Source organism: Macrotis lagotis, chromosome 2 (assembly GCF_037893015.1).
Source record: "Macrotis lagotis isolate mMagLag1 chromosome 2, bilby.v1.9.chrom.fasta, whole genome shotgun sequence".
Lineage (NCBI taxonomy): Eukaryota > Metazoa > Chordata > Mammalia > Peramelemorphia > Peramelidae > Macrotis > Macrotis lagotis.
This window is the reverse complement of record NC_133659.1, coordinates 261,022,952-261,032,037: the sequence shown is the minus strand read 5'-3', so window position 1 is coordinate 261,032,037 and position 9,086 is coordinate 261,022,952. Positions and strand designations below refer to the sequence as shown.

General features: G+C 32.0%; 1 pseudogene; it reads right to left on the bottom strand.

Moving 5' to 3' along the window:
- Positions 1 to 1,393: 1,393 nt before the first annotated feature.
- On the bottom strand, positions 1,394 to 8,729 carry LOC141512209 (olfactory receptor 9K2-like; annotated as a pseudogene).
- Positions 8,730 to 9,086: the final 357 nt, after the last annotated feature.

Here is a 9,086-nt window from a genome sequence, read left to right as displayed (position 1 = left end):
TGCTACACAGAGGTCTACACTCAACCCACCATCTCTCTTGGGAGAGATATCTGTCATAGGTAGATCAAATAACTGTGGGTCAAAATAGGAATCCATACTGAAAAAAAAATGTATTAGAAACTAAAGAAGACTTCTCACTGATAGTAGTTTTAGCTGCCAAAGTTTCTTTTTTTTTATTACTTTTTAGTTCTTTCTGGAGTACACGATCAACTGCATTCTGTGAAAAATTAAGATAGATCAATCATTTTACAGGAGAGGAAGGGTTAGGAAAAAAAAAGAATAAGTCAAAGAATATAGAGCTTTCTGGGGAATTATTCACCTTTAAGCTAGCAGAGTTTGTTTTTAGGATGAAAAATGAGAAAACATTCCTTGTTCAAGAACAGGGCAAGGGGAAAATGACAAATACATTTAAATGCCTAAGTCTGGATTTCAATTCTAGTACTCCTGACTGCACCGCCTAGCTGCCTATATTTACAATTCTTAAAAAAAAGCCATTCAGGAAAAAAATTGCAGTTATATTAGTTAGAGATAACAGTTATAATTGCTGAGATCATTTGATTTACTATTTCTTTGTATGAAATTATATTTTATTTCTTTTTCAATAGCAATTGAATACCTTTCATTACTTAGACCATCAAATAGAGAAGAGTTCATTTGGAATGTCCTAAAATGATTATGGTCCCATTCAACCCCCCATCTTACAACACAATTTTTTTGTATATTTCAAATAAATAAATATTAATGCCTATATAAATGAATAAATCAAATATCTAAATAAACAAATATATTGAGAATGTACCTGTAAATATAGATTGTAATAGAAAATTTTAGGCCATAAATTAGAATACTAAATTTTCAAACACCTCTATTAGCATGTAATGATGATTGGGATTTAAATTCTTGTCTGACTTGACAAATAGGTGAAAAGTGTTTTTCTCCCTAGGGTTCTTGAATGCTTCCTTATTTGATTAAGGGAAGATAATGGATAAAGCATATGATTTCCTGAAGGTCTAAGTGCAGTTCTGTTTTTAGATACTCATAAGCTATTTGACACTGGACAAGTCACTTAACTATTTTCTGCCTCAGTTTCCTAATTTAAAAAAATGGAATTACAATAGCATCTATTTCTATGTTGTAAGAATCAGATAAGGTAACATTAAAAAGTGCTTTCCAAACCATACAGCATAATAAATAATAACAATTGTCATTGTTGCTATTTTATTTCTTTTTTCCCCTCTGCTCTTAAAATTGATTGAAGTTCAGTATTTAATACATTTCCTGTTCTGAAAGAAAAAAAGTAATAGGAATATTGTGTCTTCACTAGAAATCATTCAAGTAAATTTCCAGAGGAACAATTAGGTAACTTGAAGGAGAATTTTAGTTTAAATATAGCTTACAGACTCAGATTCAACATGTATTGAGACAAGATAGCAAAAACAAATGGATTTAGAGAAAATACTTTTTTTCCCTTTTTCAGAGGTGCTGTGACATCCTTATTTCTTAAAGAATTGGTCAAAGGATTCAACAGGGTAGTAACAATGGTATAACAGAAAGAAGCCACTTTACCCAGCTCTGGGTTACTGGCAGGTGTGAGGGATATAAAAGAAACAATTCCATAGAGCAAATTCACAACCATCAGATGGGATCCACAAGTAGAGAATGCTTTCATTTGTCCTTCATTGGAATGAATCTTCAGGATAGGAGAAATGATTTAGACATACGACACCATGACAATTATGATGGTGGGTAAAATAATGATGCCAACAAGGAACATGACACCACCTTTTTTAATAAAGATGCTATTACATTGAGATTCTCTGTTATTGGAGGAAAGTTGCAGTAAAAAAGGTCAGTTGCATGAGATGCACAGAAGGACATAGTAAAGGTATTGCTGACTTGAAGTATGGAACTAATACAACCACAAAAATAGGATCCTGCCACCATTTGGATGCAGAGACTTCTTGACATTCTGGCAGAACACAGGAGCAGTGAGCAGATGACTATGAAGTAGGCATAGGCCATAGTAGCCAAGAGAAAACATTCAGTCACAATAAATAGAACAAAGAGCACAGCCTGCAAAGGAGATGGTCTAACTCTCAGATAAGAACTTGGCTACGATGATGAGCTTAAGTAGGAAAGATTAATAAAAGAAAGATTGCCTAAAAAGAAATACATTGGTGTGTTCAGGTGGGAAGCAACCAGGATGAGAATAATCATACCAATATTACCCAAAAGGACCATGCTGTAGATAAGCAGAAATATGAAGAAAAAGATTTGAAGCTCTGAGAGACATGGAAACCTACCATAATGAATTCATTCACTTCTAAGTAGTAGTTTATTCCTCTCTCCATGGCAGAAACTTGCTGAGAGGCAAGGTCCAGAAATGAACTCTAATTTTTGATCCTGATATCATTCCCACTAACAATTATTTAATTAATTCTATTAATTCCCTTGAAGAAATCTCATTTAATATGCATGATAAGTTTATATAGACATGTATTGTGCTGAATTATATTCAGCTTTGCCATTACTGGTATCTTTGAAAAACCATATGCCGATATATTCTATTGGAGTCTAGTCAATCATATGTTCCTAGACATTTAGAAATTGGATAGGCGATAAGGTAATGAATCTCTTCCCTATATTACTTTCCAGATTTTGCCTGATAGTCTGTATACTTCTAAGCCAGAAAGGAAAGTAGAGACATAGAGAAAAGTAAATACTTTTTATATTTTCTGAATCATCAGTTCTTTTATTTTATCAGCCTGTTAATGTCCTTTTCATTATATTTATTTGTATACTCTTGAGTAATGAATGGATAGAAAAAAGGTCCCAAAAGTTTCTAAAGGATCCATTTGAAAGAGAAATAGGAAATAGGCAAATACTCTGTATAACTCACTAAGAAGGCAAACTTTATGCATACCTTATGCTCCTGGCTTGTTTTACTAAGAGTAGATCTCTTGATCTACAATGACACTCCCTGTCATTGAAACAAGGTACTTGATTTAAAATGAGCTGTATTTTTTTTTGATATAGCCAGTACAGAAATTTGATTTGCCTAACTATATGTATTTGTTTCAGAGATTTTTTTAATTTAATTTAATTTTTTCATGGTAGCCCTGGGATCTGAAAAAAGAAAAAAATATTTTTGTTGTTGGAAATAAAATATATCTCTTTTCTCAAGAACATAGATATTTCATGATTAATTCTCAGTTTGAATTATCACTTTTTCCATCTGATTCTTTTATTGAAATTTCTTCAAAGATCTCCAGAGCAAAATTTGAAATACTTAACATTTAAGTTCTTCCACAAAATGCCATTCATTTACTTTCCTAGTCATTCATATTAAACACTTTTTATATATTCTTCTTTGTAGCTAAATAATTTTGTTTGCTGATGTCTGTAATTGACTTTCTTTTCTCTATTTCTATATATCTTCACACTTGTTTGGGAAACATTTTCTATTCATAGAATCTCAAAACATATATTAGATGCAATGACCTAGTCAAGGTATTACCTAGTTTGTTCTGTCTTTCTTGTGAAATTACTTCACATTTCTTATGTTGATGTCCTTCTGTAGAGATGGAATTCCATAAAATTGAAGATACACTCCTCAAAGGCAGGGAATATTTTGTTCTATCTTTTTATTTCCAGTATCTCAAAAATTGCCTTTTAAATAATAGTGTTTGGTAAATAATTGTTGCAATGAATTGAATCTTAAAATAAACTAAAAGACCATAGAAATAGGGACACAACTGCAAGTGTCAGTAGGTAAGTAAAAGTTTAGACAACAATTTTTTTTTTAAACAATAAAAGATTATGGAGTCAAAATTAAGAGAAAACTAGGACAGGGGACAGAAAAAAACAAGAGATGCAAAGAGTTAGAAAGATAAACAAAAAGACAGATAAACAGTGGAAACAGAGACACAGAAATAATGGTTTCACTTGGAAGAAACAGAAATAATTCAGTACAATTGCCAGGTGAGGAAAATGAGGTCAGTGATAGTAGTTAACTTGACTTATGACAGAAAAGTTTTAAATAACAGAGCCAGGATTTAAAAACAGGTTGTCTGTCTCCAAAACTAGTTTGGAATCAAGACAGAGAAGTACGAAAGATCAATAAAAGAGAGATTGTCTAAGAAGAAGTACATTGGAAAGATAAGATCATGAGACTGTCTCAAAGCTAATTAGGTCTTACATTGACTGAAGGCAAGAGGGGTGAAACCTATTATCTCTGAGAAATTTATGGATCCTTTCACTTGGTTATTAATGTAGCCAAGAAAAAATAAAAATAAAGTTAGCTCCAGAGAATTGAAATAAAGATAAATCACCAGTTTGAGCTTTAAATAGCATGCCCTATTTCCAAGAAAAGGAGGAATTCCAGTAGATGATATTGAGTAAGATCATTTTTGCAATTCTTCTAAAGATGTAGAATGATATTAAGAAAATAGTAACTTAACTGAAGTCAGAAGATTTGGATTCCAATATGTTACAATTCTAATTCACTGTGTTACTTATCCAAAATCAACAGGTAGCTAGTGTAGACGGAACCAGTTATTCACATTCAAATTCAACTCTTCCCATTACACCAAGCTTCTTTAATGTGTTATCATTATTATTTTTTTTGTAAGGCAATGGGGTTAAGTGACTTACAAAGGGTCACACAGCCAAGTCATTATTAAATGTCTGGGGTTGTATTTGAACTCAGGTCCTCCTGAATCTATGGCCAGTGGGCTATCCACTGCACCACGTAGGTGCCCTGTCATCATCATTATTATGGTGGCACAGTGGCTAAAATATTGGATCTGTAGTCAGAAAAACATGAGTCCAATTTGTACCTCAGATACTTACTAGTTGTGTGGCCCTTAGACAAGTCACTTAACTTCTGCCACAATTTCTTCAACTATAATATATAGAGCACCAGCATTATTGTGAGGATCAAGAGCAATAATATTTTTAAAGCACTTAATACAGTATCTAGAATTATACTAGGTACTATATAAATGCTAACTATCATTATCAACATTTTCATCATTATCATTATTATTCATATTTTTTACTAATAATCTTATAGTAGAATCGCCAAGAAGTATAACTTCATATTTTAAGAATTATGTAAGGTTTTGCTAATGAATTTCATGAAGTAGTTATAGTAATTAGTTATAGTAGCATATATATTTATATATATTTAAATATATATCTATATATATGTATGTATAAACCTATTGTAACTAGTTATAGTAACATTCCCAGATACAGTAACAACACATAGTTGAAGTTCTTATGATGTCTGTTAACTTACTATATCATATATTCTCATGGGACAAATATAATCTTATGGGACACTCATCATATATTCTTATCACTGTTATTTGTTCATCTTAATGAAGGACCAAAGTTACTTGCAATCAGTCTCTGAATATCAATTGATTTCTTTGAAAAGGGAGGGTTTTGAAATAGGCAGTCTCTAAAGTGTCATCTATCCATAATACTCTATGATGCTGTTCTCAGAAAAAAGGTCTGAAAGGCACAATGTATAAGAAAGTATAATTTTCTGATAAGAGGTGACTGCACAATACTGTCCCTTCATGGCATTAAGTTATCATTCAAATACTATCACAAATCCTTTCCTTTAAGACGAAGTTGCCATTTTGGTATGAGCTAATTTTCTACAGGGTTGCTTTTATTTTTTTATTTTTTATTTTTAGATTTTTCAAGGCAATGGGGTAAAGTGACTTGCCCACAGCCACACAGCTAGGTAGTTATTAAATGTCTGAGGTCAAATTTGAACCCAGGTACTCCTGACTCCAAGGCTGGTTCTCTATCCACTGTGCCACCTACCCCCCCCACCCAAGATTGCTTTTATTTTTAGAGATTTGTCTTAAGCTAAGTAAAGTGAATGAGTTATACATGATGTTTCACATGAATTATCTCATTTAATCTTTACCATACTGTAAAAGTAATATTATATCTATTTTACAGAAAAGACAACTTTATTTTGTGTCATAACTTAGATTCAAAACTACATGTCTCCTAATTCCGTGTTCAGCAGTCATTTCACTTCTCTCTTCTGCCTCTATATAGGAAGAAAATTCTAGCAGAGAAATTTTAGGCAGCAAGCAGAAGATGAAGGAGACTCTGAAAATTCCAGTGATCCTAGCTGGCAACTCTGATAATGAAGAAATTGCCTTCTTTGCCATATCTTTTTTATGGAAAGAATAATGTTATTACATACATTATATAATATATTTATGTATAAATGAAGGTGTATATATACACCTTCATTTATATACACATGTATATAAATGCATGTGCACATACATATATATGTATGCATATATATGTGTGTGTATTATGAATTATGTTATTTCCAATAACCCATAGAAATATTTTGTCTTAGAGGAATGATTCTCTCCTTTTTTTACATACACACCCATTGAATGTATACATGAATCTATATATATACATATATATATGTATATATGTGTTTTAAAATATTTAATTAGTTCCTTCAAGCATAAATCTAGTCTTAAAATTTAGAAAGCATTGTATTTCTTCTGGCAAAGAATGTCACTGATTTATTTAAATTCACTGAGTTGTCCCTATACTTCTTCCTTTGATATCTGATAATTCATCATGATAAGGTGGAAGACTATTGACCTGAAGTCCAAGGGTTGGGGCTAAAATCTAGACCTCTGCCATTTAATTATCCATGTGCTCTTTGTCAAGTCACTTAACCCTTTTCTCTTCAGTTTTTTCAAGTGTAAAAGGTTGAGTTACAGACTTTCAAAGATCCCATTGGAAAGTATGATCCTAAGCTCTCAAGTCATTTTAAAAATCCAAAGTCTACAAAAGTTAACATTTTGTAGATTTCTTATGTATATGGAGAAAGGCATGGAAAAATATGTACACACACATATATGTGTGTATATATGTATATGTATATATGTGTGCATCTATATCTATATACATAGAAAATATAAGAAATGAAGATTCAGAAGAATCAAAAGAAAGGAAAAAATCAAGGATATCTAATCATTATAAAGATTTCAAATAAAGTAGAGAATTTATTGGAACAGAAAACAGTTAAAAGTCAATTTTGATCATCTAAAGTTGTTCTTTATAAATAGAATTTAAATTAATAAACATTAGCAAGAATTGACTGGTGAAGAGGTTTGCTGAATTTTGAGATGGCAAATTTGAAGAAAGTTGTAGAATCTCCTTCTCTTTTGCTGTTTTCAAAACTAGATGAAATCTCCTGTCTTGGTCAATTTAAGAGAGGACCAACCTCAAATTCCAGAACAGTAGATTCAAGATCAAAACAGAATTTGAACTCTCTCCCAATGCCATTCATGGTACATAAAAGGGAGACAACATTTTAAAAAAAATTTTAATCATTTGACTGAAATAAAAAAGAAGCATATTTATGGATTTTCCCCTTACCTAAAGATATGTTCTTCCTTAGCTTGGTTATGTCTCTACCTATATAATTATGAAAGTTCTTGGTCTTGATTATAAAAAATGAAGAAGAAGAATAAATAGCAGAATCCAATTTAATTACATCAATAAATCCTTTAAATCTTATCCAAACTGGTACAATATGAAGTAAACAGGATGGGAACAGTGTTCATAATATGAGCAAGATGGTAAAATAATCAGCTGTTAATGACTTAAGTCTAAAGGTCTTTGGATGAGAAATGCTATTCTTTTTCAGATAAAGAACTGCTCGAATTTGAATGCAAATTGGGGCATTTTTAAACTATATTTTTTTGTTTTTTTCTGTATTATGTTTTGCAATATGACTAATATGAAAATACTTTGTCTGATTGCACATGAATAATCTATATCAAATATCATGCCTTCTCAAGGAGAGGGAAGGAAGCAAAAGAATTTGAAAGTCAAATGGTTTTTAAAATGTCAAAAAAATTTGTTTATGTATAAATGGGTTAAGTAAAATAAAAATTCATTGATTTTTAAAATGAAAGAAATCTTTTCAATCACATGCAATATCCTTTTAAGAGGATCCAAATTACATGATTTGTGGTTATTTTGAATGCCAAGATAGCCACACCTTCCCATTGTTCTAATAAGAAATTTTCCCTTTTCCTAAAAAGTTTTCTCCTTTTTTTTTTAGGTTTTTGCAAGGCAAACGGGGTTAAGTGGCTTGCCCAAGGCCACACAGCTAGGTAATTATTAAGTGCCTGGGTCCGGATTTGAACCCAGGTACTCCTGACTCCAGGGCCAGTGCTTTATCCACTACTCCACCTAGCCACCCCTAATTTTCTCTATTTTCTTCAAAGTATACTAAATGCTGCAACCCTTCCCAGAACAAGGTCTAGACCCTCCAAATCTCTGCCAGCACTGGGGATAATTCTTTATCAAAGCAGAAATAAGAAAGATATGGAACTTTGTAGCTAACATTAATAAAACCGAATAATCTAAATGAAGGAAACATTCTCTTGATTTCGAGGAAGATTTCTAGGTATTAGAATGTAGAGAATACAAACAGAGTCACAATTTAAAGGGCAAGAAGATTCAGTTTCTTCTGGTGGTACATGATGATCTTCTAAAATGGGAATGATTGGCAGTTTTTGAAATGTTAATGCAACTTTTCAAGTAACTGCAACATGGTGAATGTTCAGAGTTTTCCATAAGCAGGTTCCATTGAGTTCAGAAGGATGGCATTAGGTCAATTGTAGAAATACAGTAAGAACAGGCTCTAGTGCCATGGTCCATGAGGGATCAAGTCACAGATATTTTAGTAACTGTGGAGTACATTACAAAATAAAGAAGTTCAAGTAAACAGCGATGATTTATCCCCATGACATTTTTTAGGTCTCTTTGGGTCTCAGTTTCTCCATTGTCAAAAGGGAATAGAAATTACTTTCCATTTCCATTATGAGAGGCACTGAAAATGTAACAATAGTACACTGATATCCATTATCTAAAGGCAAGGCTCATTATATTTCACTCCCCCTAATATAAGGGACATTAGAGATGTTCAGTCTCTGCCACTGGGTCCAACCTGCACCAATTGTGCTCTGTTAATTTCAGGGGGCTTTTTAAATGCCACTTTCAAGTAATTA